This window comes from Hyla sarda, chromosome 3 (genome assembly GCF_029499605.1).
Source record: "Hyla sarda isolate aHylSar1 chromosome 3, aHylSar1.hap1, whole genome shotgun sequence".
Lineage (NCBI taxonomy): Eukaryota > Metazoa > Chordata > Amphibia > Anura > Hylidae > Hyla > Hyla sarda.
Window position 1 is genome coordinate 109,504,244 of NC_079191.1, and position 14,873 is coordinate 109,519,116.

Consider the following 14,873-nt stretch of genomic DNA (forward strand, 5'->3'; position numbering starts at 1 on the left):
TCCATTTGCACAACAGCATGTTACATTGATTGTCATTCAGTGTTGCTTCATGAGTGGACAGTGTGATTTCACAGAAGTGTGATTGACTTGGAGTTACATTGTGTTGTTTAAGTGTTCCCTTTATTTTTTTGAGCAGTGTACTTAGATGTGTGGTGCAAGACGACTAGTTATAAAAATATGATTTTGCTGTATTTTGGAGGTGATTATGCTATACACAATTTTTGTTCAGGTCTACAATTTGTATTATAAAAATTTGATACGTGAAACATGTTGGCCACCTTATAACTAGTTTTTGGGAAATTATGGCAATGATTTCATTAAGTCACTTATGAATTCACAATGTCTTCAGTGCAGGTCCATTTTTTATAGTTATGCTGCTCTACCACCCCCTTCCCCAATCCACCATCCCTATGAGACGACTCTCCATCCATAACATGGTTGCATATAGAGTACCATATGTTACACACGTCACTAAGCATTACACTGTGCACAAGCAAGGAAAGCAGGCTCAGTTGAGGAGGCACATTGATGTGTATTTTCCACATGCTCCTCCATAGGCAGCCATATTATAGACAAAGGAGCCATCTGCTGGTACACACAGTCAGGTGAACAGGAGTGTGCAGTTGTATAATTTTAGAGAGGAGTCACAGTGAAGGCACTCTGTTTTAGCAAGTGTTTTTTTTTTTTTGCAATGCAAGTGGGGGGAGTGGCAAACCTCCATATCCAGGTACTTCTCCCTGTTCCATTCTCAGTATACTGTAGGCGGGGTGTGTGTGGCTCCTGGGCCCTTCTGGCATGAGAGGCAAAACTTTTAATAGGCTAAGTAAAAGAGCCCTAATCTATGAGATTGGTGCTCAATTACAGTGTATGTAAGGCCATCTAATTTGGGCCTTTCACATAGACTGATGTGTTTCCATTACTGATAGGGACCATCTGCTTTTTTCTAATAATGTAGTGTTGGCTGTATTTGTTGTCTACTTAGGCTATTACACACCTCTTACACTAACATTTTGAAAGTCATTTCAACCTGTACAAAATGCATTTTCCTACATCCTTTTGTTGTTTCTAGTGTTGCTCACGAATATTCGCAATTCGAATATTATTCGCGAATATCGCATATTCGCGAATTCGCGAATTTCGCGAATATAGCGCTATATATTCGTAATTACGAATATTCGTTTTTTTTTTTTTTTTTTTTTTTTTTCACAGTACACCTCACAGTGATCATCCCTCTCTGCTTCCAGCTTGTGTGGTGTAAAGAAGGCTGTAATACTACTGTGTGAGACTGTCGTGCGAAACTTCGCATATGCGAAAATTAGCGTATGCTAATGTTCGCATATGCGAATATTCACAAATGTTAATTTTCGTATACGCGAATATTCGCAAATGCGAAAATAAAACAAGAATATAACGAATATGCGAATATTCGCGAATATATGACGAATATTCGTCCATATATTCGCGAATATTCGCGAATTCGAATATGGCCTATGCCGCTCAACACTAGTTGTTTCGTATGCATTTTATGTAATCTACATAGCAAGCTGAATGGCTAAAAACACATTGCCTTACTTATTTTGCACTGGCCTTAAATTGTATTCACAATTCTGCTGGTTACTACTGTGGTAACAACTTAAAATTTCTTGAAACTGATTAAATTCAGGGAAAAATGTGTCTTACTCACGAGAGACTGCTGTAAAGAAATCGCTATGCAGATGTTAGGACATCATAGAATATTTGGAGATTTCAGCTCTTCAGCCAAGACAATTGTGAATTACATTCTGAAATATTATGTAGACTAAATCCTGAGATAACTGCAGGAAAAGAAGTGATCTTCTAATATGACTCACTCACCATAATTTATGCCACAAGATGAATGGTGCCTAAAATACCAAATATCAATATCTCATTATGAGATTACCCTCTTTATACTGGAATGTCAGGGTCGGACAAAGCATACAAATTGTATTATTATTGTCTAGTATAAACTAATAGGAAAGTAAATTAATGGGGTTATTTTGCCCCACAAGTTGCCGCTAATTATTGTCCACAGCTAGAGCTTTGGTCAGTGAAAGGCTGAGCGGCAATGTGATGCATCAGGCCCAGGCACCAGAAAGAAAGCCAAGCCAAGGTTAATACATCACACTGCCACTCTGGCTGGTGATTAGTTGAGCTGCAGTGTGATGTGCCAGGCCCCCAAAACAGGGGAAAAAAACGCACTGGAGGATGGGACAGTGATACTCGAAGCATCAAGGGAGCAGCAGGAGGCAAGTCAAAATGTATTATTTTTATTGCAGTAGCCCTAACATAATGGGCAAATAAAAAATGTCTCAGATTACCACTTTAACTGCTGAAAATAGGGTGACAGCTGGAACACTGGAGCAGATATGTGATACGTGAAGGGTCTGTTCACACTAAGAAAATTCAGCAGTTCAAAATAATCAGGAAACAATGCTTATGTCCGCAACAATCTGCCATGAAGATAAGAACAATGCCATGGCGCTTCCATGGCGGATTCCATTAGAAGGTTGAGCATGTTTAATTCTCCGCAGGAATCCAATTCCTCATCAGAAGTTTAGTCGCAGAACTTTCAACATGTGAACTAAGCAGTAGAATTCCCATTGACATCAAATGGAATCTGCATGAAAGCTCCTCGGTAGGGATCTACGTAGTGTGAACAGGGCCTGTCACCTTCTGTCTTGTACACTGTTCTGTGTGTACATGTACAATGTTTATTTAGGTAACATGTTTTTAAAAAACTAATAAACAAATAAAATACCTCTGAAAATCAACATTCTTTTAAAATTCACGAAATGCGTAGCTGTGTAGTTGAAACCTTTGAATGCACCGCCACATTTTTCTCTGTAAGTTCAATTTCCTATTCATTCTCCATAGTCTTTTATATAGTTTTGGAAATGTGGAAACATAATCAGACAAAAAATGAAAACTTAGAATATATGGTAAACAAATGGGAAACAGAGTGAATTCTGAAAATTGAGCTAAATCAAAATTTTCTAAACACTATAGATAAGCTGAACAATAGGTTCCTTCATCCGTTTCAATTGCAAGAAAAATATACAGTGCTTCTTATGAGTCATTGTCTTTTATATCACATAAACACATTGCATGATTCTTCTAAATGAGAAACAATATTATGATACATAAAGGTAGGAAAACAGAATAAATGGCTTGCCTGCTTTCTTTAGTATTCTTGCTGCACTGTGTTTTCTCTCAAAGCTTTCAATAAAAAAGTGTTTGCTGCCGGTAAATCTTTATGCTGCCATCTTTATAGGCTATACAGCACTGCCCAAACAGTTGCAAGACATGCAGATCTGACTTACAATTTAACTCTTTTATAACAACATGCTTATGTATATCGTAGATACCTTGTATGGCTTTCCAAAACTTCTTAAGTGAAAAGGGGTTGCTATCTGGAGTTAGATTCTGTCAAACCTGAACTCTAAATGTCCCTACTCCATAAATTGGTTTAAAGGCATTGTTTATTTATTCTTTACACTTGCTATTCTTTATCCAAAAGAAATGGTTTAATAATTTCATCATCTGCCCTTCCCTTTGCTTATAAGATAATGGGGGAGATTTATCAAAACCTTTCAAGAGGAAAAAGTTGCCCATAGCAACCAATCAGATCACTTCTTTCATTTTTCAGAGGCCTTTTCAAAAATGAAAGAAGCGATCTGATTGGTTGCTATGGGCAACTCAGCAACTTTTCCTCTGGACAGGTTTTGATAAATCTCCCTCAATGTCTATTCCTTGCACTTGCTGGATGGGTACAATGGCCTCATATGTGATGCTTATCATTCCCATCTGGGAGGACATTAAAGGCAGTAAGCTTACAGCGTACTTGTCAGATTCTACAAGAAAAAAATAATAAGAATAATAAGTTACTAATCCTACCTAATCCTAACCATGTACATCTAATTTTTATGCCTCTATCACCTATATTTATTATAAAAATACACTGCTCAAAAAAATAAAGGGAACACTAAGATAACACATACTAGATCTGAATGAATGGACTAATCATATGACATACTTTCATCTTTACATAGTTGAATGTGCTGACAACAAAATCACAAAAAAAAAAATATCAATGGAAATCAAATTTATCAACCCATGGAGGTCTGGATATGGAGTGACACTCAAAATCAAAGTGAGAAACCACTACAGGCTGATCCAATTTTGATGTAATATACTTAAAACAAGTCAAAATGAGGCTTAGTAGTGTGTGTGGCCTCCACGTGCCTGTATGACCTCCCTACAACACCCAGGCATGCTCCTGATGAGGTGGCGGATGGTCTCCTGACTGATGTCCTCCCATTAAAGCATCTGTCAACTCCTGGATAGTCTGTGGTACAATGTGCCGTTGGTGGATGGAGCGAGACATGATGTCCCAGGTGTGCTCAATCAGATTCAGGTCTGGGGAACGGGCGGGCCAGTCCATAGCATCAATGCCTTCCTCTTGCAGGAACTGCTGAAACACTCCAGCCACAAGAGGTCTAGCATTGTCTTGCATTAGGAGGAACCCAGAGCCAACCGCACCAGAATATGGTCTCACAAGGGGTCTGAGGATCTCATCTCAGTGCCTAATGGAGGTCAGGCTACCTCTGGCAAGAGCATGGAGGGCTGTGCGGCCCCCCAAAGAAATCCCACCCCACACCATTACTGACCCACCACCAAAGCGATCAAGCTGGAGGATGTTGCAGGAAGCAGAGCATTCTCCACGGCATCTCTAGACTCTGTCATGTCTATCACATGTGCTCAGTGTGAACATGCTTTCATCTGTGAAGAGCACAGGGCGCTAGTGAGGAATTTGCCAATCTTGGCTTTTTCTGGCAAATGCCAAACGTCCTGCATGGTGTTGGGCTGTAAGCACAACCCTCACCTGTGGATGTCGGGCCCTCATACCACCCTCATGGAGTCTGTGTTTGACCATTTGAGTGGACACATGCACATTTGTGGCCTGCTGGATGTCATTTTGCAGGGCTCTGGAAGTGCTCCTCCTGCTCCTCCTTGCACAAAGGAGGAGATAGCGGTCCTGCTGCTGGGTTGTTGTCATACTACGACCTCCTCCACATCTCCTGATGTAACTGGCCTGTCTCCTGGCAGCGCCTCCATGCTCTGGACACTATGTTGACAGACACAGCAAACCTTCTTGCCCCAGCTCGCATTGATGTGCCATGCTGGATGAGCTGCACTACCTGAGGACCTTGTGTGGGTTGTAGACTCTGTCTCATGCTACCACTAGAGTGAAAGCATCACCAGCATTCAAAGGTGACCAAAACATCAGCCAGGAAGCATAGGAACTGAGAAGTGGTCTATGGTCACCACCTGCAGAACCACTCCTTTATTGGAGGGTGTCTTGCTAATTGCCTATAATTTCCACCTGCTGTCTGTTCCTTTTCCACAACAGCATGTTAAATTGATTGTCAATCAGTGTTGCTTCCTGAGTGGACAGTGTGATTTCACAGAAGTGTGATTGACTTGGAGTTACATTGTGTTGTTTAAGTGTTCCCTAAATTTTTTTAAGCAGTGTACATATTTTCATTAGCTCACAGTGTTAGAAATCCTTACAGGGGAAGGGGGAGTGTCCCTCCTTGTGGTGGTGAGAGGTGATTGGTGTGTCTGCTCATGCAGCCTTTTCCATGAATCATATCTGGTCCATTACTCGTGGACAAGAGTGATGCTGCTGTAGGAGTGGTTAATATCCTAATAGATATGGAGACCTCAAGGGACGGGATTTTCTGAAGCTGTTTTCTTTATTAAATATTTAAAAAAAATTGAAACAACCATATTACCAAAGATCTTTCACTTTCATCAGTAACACCATATGAAACATTTTTGGATCTGACAGTGCCCAATTAAGGCTCACCCGAAAAAATGGGACATGGCCAATCTATTGTAGAAGTTGCCTTAAATGGCAGACGCTGTTGTATTAAAAAAAATGTTTCAAGAAAACAAGAATAGGATTTGTCTAATTGTTTTTCTTTCTTCTTTTTTTTATTTTATAAGATGGTGAAAATTGAGTCTAAGTATTAAAGATAGACCATAGGAAACATTATGTTATTCATTTATAGCTTCACAGAGATATTCTTTTGCCTTCCTCTGGATCAACACAATATGTTATATGTTGGACTTCATGGACAATTGTTATTTTTTAACCTTATCAAATATGTGACCACTGAATGCATATAGACTATTTTATGCACTGTTGTAGCTATAGTCTTGTAGTTGGGAAGTTTAGTGGAAATTGGCAACTAAACTGCACTTTAAGGGGTACTCCAACGTCAGGTAAAAAAAATGCAGCAGAAGTGTAAAGTATTGGTTACCTGTCTATAGTTCTATCCTGCCTCCTTTGCTTACACTATTTACACTCTTGGGGCTCTGGATTTACTTGATGCATACAGGTCATAGCTGTTGAAGCTTTATCTGATGGATTTTCATTCATGAATATGATTTTAGAGATACTTATAATTTTGGAATGCAAATACCAACATCTGGCAGGCCACATAACATAGAAAAAACTCCATTTAGTGATTTTCAGAAGCATTAAAATTGTAATAGTTCTTTTGGTAGGGTTAATTCCAGGTTCATTTATTTTGGACACAACATGAAGGTGATATGTCTTCAAAAACTCAAGATTTTATCCTGATATATATTCTCAAAAGTTTATTGCTCTGTGATGGCCAAATTTACCATTCCTGGAGTGTAGTTTCAGCAGTTTTCCTTTTAAGTAATGTTGTTTATACAGCTGCAGCATGATCATTTCTTTTTATTTTACATGAAACTATCTCAGCGCTATCAGTAACCAAAAGAAATAATATGGAACAACAAGAACAAAGATGCCAGGAAGCTACAATAATGCTTTATTCATGTATTACAGGAGGTCCACAGAATCGTATACATTGTGACATGAGTGACAGAACTAGTCAGTTGTTTACTTTACTTGTTTGTAACTTCCTAATTAAAAATAACTCAACGAAAAAAAGAATCATTTTTTCACAACGGAAATTTTTAAGCTGTATGCAAAAAACCTACAGATAAATGTATATATGTAAGTATCTTAGTATGTCCTGTTTGCATCAAGTGTGTTGGGGACTTTTGAAAATACAGTGTGAAAACCTATTGAGCTGTCTAAATAATTTAAGTTTGGAATAATGGGGAAATTTTAGAATTATAGGGGAGATTTATCAAGACCTTTACAGAGGAAAAGTTCACCAGTTGCCCATAGGAACCAATAAGATCACATCTTTCATTTTTCAGAGGCCTTTTCAAAAATGAAAGAATTGATCTGATTGGTTGCTATGAGCAACTGGTCGACTTTTCCTCTGCACAGATTTTGATGACTCTTCCCCATATCTTTAGCAGCATGTGATCTATGCACTAAGAACTATGAGTCCATTTTCTTTCTTTTTTTTTTTTTTTTTGCTTTGCCTTTATAGCAGCACCTATTTGGTCCCTGTGTTTTTCATTAGCATGAGACTGCATAAGGGTACTTCCCAATTTTCTCCCAGTCCATTTTCTGAGACCACTTGAAAAGGTGAGCATTTATGATCCTTTCACTTGGAAATGGTACTGGTATGATATATTATGTTACATTGTTGCTGTGAAGTTGTGCCTTTTAGTCATGTGGCCCAAAGCCAAGGCTTCAAGGCTTCTATAATAAGGAGAAAAAGAAGCGCGCTCCTAGAGTAATATTGCCAATATACAAGCGATCAAGTGCTGGTTATTGCACCTTACCGTTGCGTGTTGTGCTAAGAGCACCTTTGCGTGCCTATAAAATTGATTGGAGTTGGTGGCATCCGAATTGGTGGTTCCAGGATTGGTGGTTCTAGGTGGCTGCCAATGCGTCCTTTACCGAGACTGGCAGGTCCGGTGAATAGTAGGTGAACACAAAAGGGGGCGTCCGGGTGGGTTATTCAGAGATTTATGGATTTTTGGAAGAAAATAGAAATAAGGTTTATTTGCATTATGTGTTTTGAGGTATTTTTCCTCATCCTTATTGAGAACGGATTTTTTGAGCCTTCATCAATCAGTGCATGCAGATTCTTTTCCATCTGTGGAAAAGGGTTCTGTGGTATTTCTGTATAGAATTCTCTGTCCGACAGGATCCTTTGCGCCTCGTATTCATAGTATTCCTAATCTAGGATTACTAATACTCCTTCCTTATCTGCGGCTAGCTAATTGTTCATTTAATGTTGGCACCTTTCGTGTTTGTAACCCCTGCCTGACGAAGAACCCGGTCCGGGTTAGAAACTTTTTAAGTTGCACTATTTTCAAATAAAACAGCCTTTTATGGTTTTAATCCAAACCTAGGCTAGATTTTATTTTATTTCAAGGAAGGTGCCATCTTTGTCGTACTTTTTATCTCCACAGAGCCAAGGCCTAGCCTCTTATAGGTCACCAGTAGTGGTGTCCTTGCAGTGCTGCACCTAGGGCCAAGTTAATCTGTCAGCACTAAAGCACTCTTAGAGTTGCAGAAATATAGCTGATAGATATGGTTTGAAAAAGCATAAAATCCTGATTTCCTTTGAAGCTCAAGAGTCATTGAGGCTGGGCTAAGCTGCAGCATGCATGCCTCTGACTTCTCTACTTGCTCTGCATGATTAATGTACTGGGATGGAAGCCAAACCAGGAGAGTAGGGGAAGGAGAAGGTGTGCATGCTGCAGTTACTCATTCCTTGTTTGCTGAAGGGGTTATCTGGAGAGCTGAAAAGGTAATACCTTTCCTTGCTCCTTGATAGCTTGTTTTTGGCTTCATGCTGTCTCAATTTAATATTCTCACCCCTGGCTTTAAAGGGGGTTGGCTGAGGTTGTGAGGCAGGTGCTATGTTGTGACAGCCACATGCAGGTGAAACCACGCATGCATGAGGTGGTTATTAGATGCATGATGTTATAACAACATTGGTAACATTGGAGAAGATTTATCAAAACCTGTGTAGACCTTCTATCATTTTTAAATAGGCCTGTGAAAAATAAAAGAAGCTATTTAATTGGTTGCCATGGGCAGCTGCACCACTCCTAATCTACACAGGTTTTGAGAAATCTATCCTGTGTTCGGACATTGGCCACCACATTCAACCTGCCCTACCATCCCACCCTGCCCCTTTCAAGCCAGATAGAGGTATTGGGTTACAACAGCACAAAGTCAGAAATGTTTACTGGGAGCAGGAAAAGATAATGGGGAAGATTTATCAAAATATATGCAGAGGAAAAGTTGACCAGTTGCCCATAGCAACCAATCAAATTGCTTCTTTTATTTTTCAGAGTCCTTCATAAAAATGAAAAAAAAAAATCTGATTGGATGCCATGGGCAACTGGTTAACTTTTTCTCTGTACAGGTTTTAATAAATATCCCCAATTGTCTATGACAGCGATTTATCAAAAGTCCCCCAAGTATGTGATTTTTTTGTGAGTTTCTTTCCCGCAATGATTTTGCTTATGTGTGACCTATTTATCAAAAAGTCACACGTCTTTGATAAATAAGTCGCACGTAAGCTATTTTTTGAAATTCTATTTCATAGTGGAAAATCTGTGAGGAAAGCAGTTCAACCTCCCGCCAGAGCTCAGTAAGAAGAGAAAGCTTGATGTGCGTTCTCCCTATGACTGAATTTTATGAAATTAATGTTCTTTTTCCCCAAATTTTTTACAACATTTAGTATTTATTTTGGGGTTTCTTCAACATTGATATATTTGTAGTTCATTCCTCTTTGACTATTGTGTGTTCCACAGCAACTCCTATCTGTGCATGGAATGGTCCTCATTAGAAATAAGTTTCCTTTGTGAAGTTCTCCTGCTTTGAATATTTCATGACCCAAACAGATGTCTCAGGAAAGAGATCTGTAGTGTGGCTGTTAAGACTGTCAAAGTTATATCTTAAAGGACATCTGCAGCGTTATTACACGCATCCCCTATCCACAGGTCGACGGTATGCCCCCTCCCTATACAGTTCTTTGGTAGAGGCGAGGAGGCACGAATGCTGCCTCCCCGCCTCTCCCATAGAACTACATGGATGAGGCGTGTCGGCCGCAACGTCATGCTGCGGCTGGCACACCTCCTGTATGGGTGAGCTGCAGCAGAGCTGTGGCCACGTGCAGCAGATCGCGGGGGTCCCAGAGTTCGGACCCCCCCCCGATACCAAACACTTATCCCCTATCCTGTGGAGAGAGGATAAGTTGTTTGTGGCCACAGATGGCCTTTAACTATAGTATAAAATATGTTTTTTGCTTGAAGGCTTACGCTTTTTATGTATAATTCCTTCAGCAGTCCTTAGGGGATTAATCAGTCAAGTAAGATGTGTTGGCAAACTTTGTAACACAAACTGAGTATTTATAGGGTTATTCCATAGAGGAGTCAAAATGTGCATGGACTGGGCAATAAAAAGTCAACACGGACTTTGCATTGTTTCAAATTTCTACACAGTCTAATTACAAATTAACAAGTACTTACAGGAAAGTTCTTTGAAAAAAATAATAAACATTTTTTACATTATATATATGCAAAATAAAATACTAGAAATCAAAAAGGGTGGTCAAGCAAACCTATATCTAAAAATCATACATTATAGGACATGTCTCATGTCCAGAATTTCCCAAAAAAACTTATCCCTTATCCGCAAGATAGGGGGTAAGTTTTAGATTATGGGGATCCAAACGCTGTGCCACCCCATGATCGTCTATATGGAGCCCTGGTTCTCACACAGAGCGTCGTGTCACGACCCCTGCCTGAAGCGGGGGCCACCATACCCCCTCCATTAAGCTCTATGGGAGAGCTGAAGATTGTCAAACGGCTCTACCATAGAGATCAATAGAGGGGGTGTGGTGACCCCTGCTTCAGGCGGGGGTGGTCATGTGCCGCTCTATAAGAGACCGGGGGCCACAGCACTCGGACCCCCCGCAATCTAAAACTTATCCCCTAACCTGCGGATAGGGGATACGTTTTTTTTAAATTTATGGACATGAGACATGTCCTTTAAGCAAGTTACATTTTTCAGATTATAATGAAAAAATTTAAAAAGAAAAAAAATTACATTTTAAAGAGTAAACAAAACAATTAAAGTAGCATGCTAGGTTAACCCTTTAAATTTGAGGGAATACATGCTAGATTGTTATGGAGCTGCATTTTGCCATAAGTAGTAGATTTATTTACTCCACCTCCGTCCTTGCTTACCAATGCGACCTAAAAATGCATTGCGACCATAAAAATCTACTATATTGCAACTATTGCACGTGATAAATATGTAATGAAAAATAAATTTTAAAAAACTTACGTCCGTCAACGGAGAAATATTGCTTACCCGATACACACTGTGGAGCTTGATAAATCCCTGTCTTTATCTTCTCAGTTATTTTGATAACCCCTCTAATTCTGTGGTGTCTATGAAGATACAGATCCCAGATTCCAACTACTCATGGGATTCCTTAGCAGTCTATTGGGTGTGTTTTGTTTAGTGTAAAAAATTTCATGAGAGTGTAGCAAGAGGGAAGATGGAAAAACACGCCTTGACTAATTTTTACCATAGGACTGTATCAGTGTTCAAACCTGTATTTTAACAGACTACTGTAAATTGCTACTGTATTAATCTGAAATTCCTGCATAAGTCAGAAAGTGAGGTCAGTCTCCCTGCATGTTAATCATCGTATCCACTCCTGCATTAAATAAAGTCTGTCAGTAGATTTATGGTGCCCGAAGCATGGACAACATTAAATCCTGACATATGGGGAGATTTATCAAAACCTGTCCAGGGGAAAGTTGCTGAGTTGCCCACAGCAACCAATCCGATCGCTTCTTTAATTTTTCAGATTCCTTTTCAAAAATGAAAGAAGCAATCTGATTGGTTGGCATAGGCAACTCAGCAACTTTTCCTCTCGACTGGTTTTGATAAATATCTCCCATAGTTCCTCATAACTCTGAGACACTGTGTAAATAAGGTTGTGGCACTAGGGAAGTGTTCAAGACACGACCTCCCACTTTACTTCAGCATGTAAACAATATTCTCACACTTTCTATATATTGACAGGGTCACTTTTTTTTATTATGGTGGAGCATTCTACACAGCACACCTGTCCTATTTATATGTACATTTCATAGCGTTTATAAATGTATGATTTTTTATTTTTATTTTACATTGGCACCATTTGATGACAACAATACCAACAACGGTGAGTGTTACAGAATTTCACTGTCTTCAGGGTATTAATTGATAGACAATCGCAACTACTTAATAATCTTCTTCCGCACATTCTGAAGGCTAATTTATGCTAAGGTCAAATGATGTTTTTGTTCCCTACAAAATAATTTCTATCAGAACAAGAAAATTTAGCGGAATTGATAATAAATTCACAAGGGTTGAGCAGACCATTGCAATCTGCTCCTACGCATCAATGTAGTCATCTAGAAATGAGAAATAAATCTAGATGCATGCTATGTTGCATAAAAGATCTTTCATTTGCCTCCCATATCAACCTGATTACATTATGAGGAACACACATTAAAACAGAGCACAGATTTTGATGTACATAATTTTAAATGCCGGAATTTAATCAAGAATTGCGCATTTATTAATATAAGGAGATACTCTCAATAATAGGATTAGTAAAGAAAAAGCTAAAGTAGCAGTCAGGGGGCACAAGGGCAGCCAAAGTAGAGAAATATTAACATTTTAGAAGTGTGCTGTTTAGCAGGAATGTAATAGCTGCTCTTTCCTTGAACATGACCTCTGGACTGGTGATTACATTATTTCAATTTCGTCTCAGTTCTACTAGATAAAAAATATTGTGTTACATATTTTAATGACAAAGAAAGGATTTCAATAAGACTTTATAGAACGTCTCAGATTAAGATGAAAACAGAGTACTTTTCAACAGCCATTCCTTGTCGTCCTAACCAGCAGCACAAGTTATGTTTTTGCCCCTGTGAAGCTGGCAGGATGGCGGAATTTTTTATTCCACCCAAGTAATTAAGCTAATAACGCCCCCTCTAAAAGACCCCCTCCCTAGGGCCATGATGCTTTATTCTGTCCTGTGCTGGAGAGCAGGACGGTGCTGGCTCTTGTTTTTATCTTGAGTTTGCGCAGCTCCGGAGCTCCGAGAAACCAGATGTGCGTCATCTGACGACTTCCAGGTTTCGCCCCGGTTACTTCTGCTCTCCTGTTCCCCGGTATTTTCGCTGCGCATGTTTCACGGCTCTGCCCATGAAACAGTAAGTGCATCTAACGACTTCTTATTTTGGCGCAGTCTCCGTGGTGCTTTTGTGCCGTTATTTTCTAAATACCTATCACCCCTTATGCTTCTCCTCCCTGCGAGGACTTGGCTCTACATTTCTTAGCTCAAATTGAACATTTTGTATATTTATATTTTCTCCAGCAGCTAGGTCATTTCGGGAGGTGTGGCCTATTTGGATTTTGCACCCCCTGCACTATTTAAGGCAGCTTCAGTCTTCTTTCAGACCTCTTACTGCCTGGTCTGCTAGAGTTTATTGCTCTAGTGTTATTCCTTGCTGCTGGAGAATTTTTTGCTAGGTAGTTTCTGTGGGCAGCTAGTCTGTTGGATTTATATTTCAAATTATTTTTCTCTTTTTCCAGAGAAATGTATACCCCACCTAGCGGTTATACTTATTCTGGAGGTCGCAAAACTACAAGAGGCGTCACTGTGCAGAGTGTGGAACCCCTCTTCCAGATGCCTATGAATATAATAGATATCCTGGTTTGCCGTCCACCTCCTAATCCGGCTGAACCTTCGGTCCAGGATATGTTTTTCTGGATTAAGGAATTCATGGGGAACTCCATCAATGAGATTAAATCTCTATTTCCACAAAAAGACCCAGGATTCCTCCTAGCCCTACCTCTATGGTTGAGGATTCCGTTATATCTGTAGGTGACCAGACGGAGAAGTCCATTGAGGAAGTAGTTACTCCTTTTTTTTTTTTTCGGTGGAAAAAACTCAGAGATTACTCAGTTCCATCCGATCATGCGATCAGGATGTTGACCAGGGGGAAGCCTCAACGTCCACCTCTAGAGGGAAAAATCCTATTATATCTCCTGTTCTTACTAGAAGATTTAATTTAATGTATCCGCTTCCTGAGAATGAATCAGAATCCTGAGTTCCTCCTCCTAAGGTCGATATGGTGGTCACTAAATTGTCCAAGAGTGTTTTAGTCCCTGCTGATGACGGCAGTAATCTTCAGGATCCCTTGGATAGGAAGGTGGATTCAGTGCTGAGACGCAATTATTCTTCAGCTTCTGCCTCTGCTAATGTCGCTATAGCCTCTTCTGAAGTTGCTCGTTTCGCTACGGAACGTATTGAGGGGAATGTCACCAGAGATGATATTCTGGACTTATTCTAGACACTTCTCCTTAGTTTGGACTTTCTCTGTGAGGCGTCCCAATAATTCAGGCAGGCCTTTTGTCTGCAGGTTGACATGTCCCTGAATGGCGGATAACGCTTCTAAGTTTAATCTTTGCTGGCTTTCTTATGAGCCTGGTCTGCTCTTCAGATCTGAGCTAGATTGTATTATGGAAGGCTTTGCTGAAAAAAAAGGCAAATGGCTGCCTGTGCAAGCCTTTCATGGCAGAGGTAGAGGAAAGGGAGAAAAATACCAAGGCCCTTCTAGATCTCAGAAGAGCCAGTCCGGCGTGGTGGTGGAAGTGGTCATGGTAAAGACCACAAGTCTGACCTATGACTCTCCTCTAAGACACACCAATGTTTCCCCTCCCCCTTCCCTTTTAAGTTTTCAGCTAGAAAGTCTGTCTGCCAATCACCTGTTTCTAAACACCTGGATGGAAGAAATCCAGGATCCTAGGGTTCTAGATGTAGCCAAGTTGGAGTACAAGATAGATTTAATTTCCCCTCCACCAA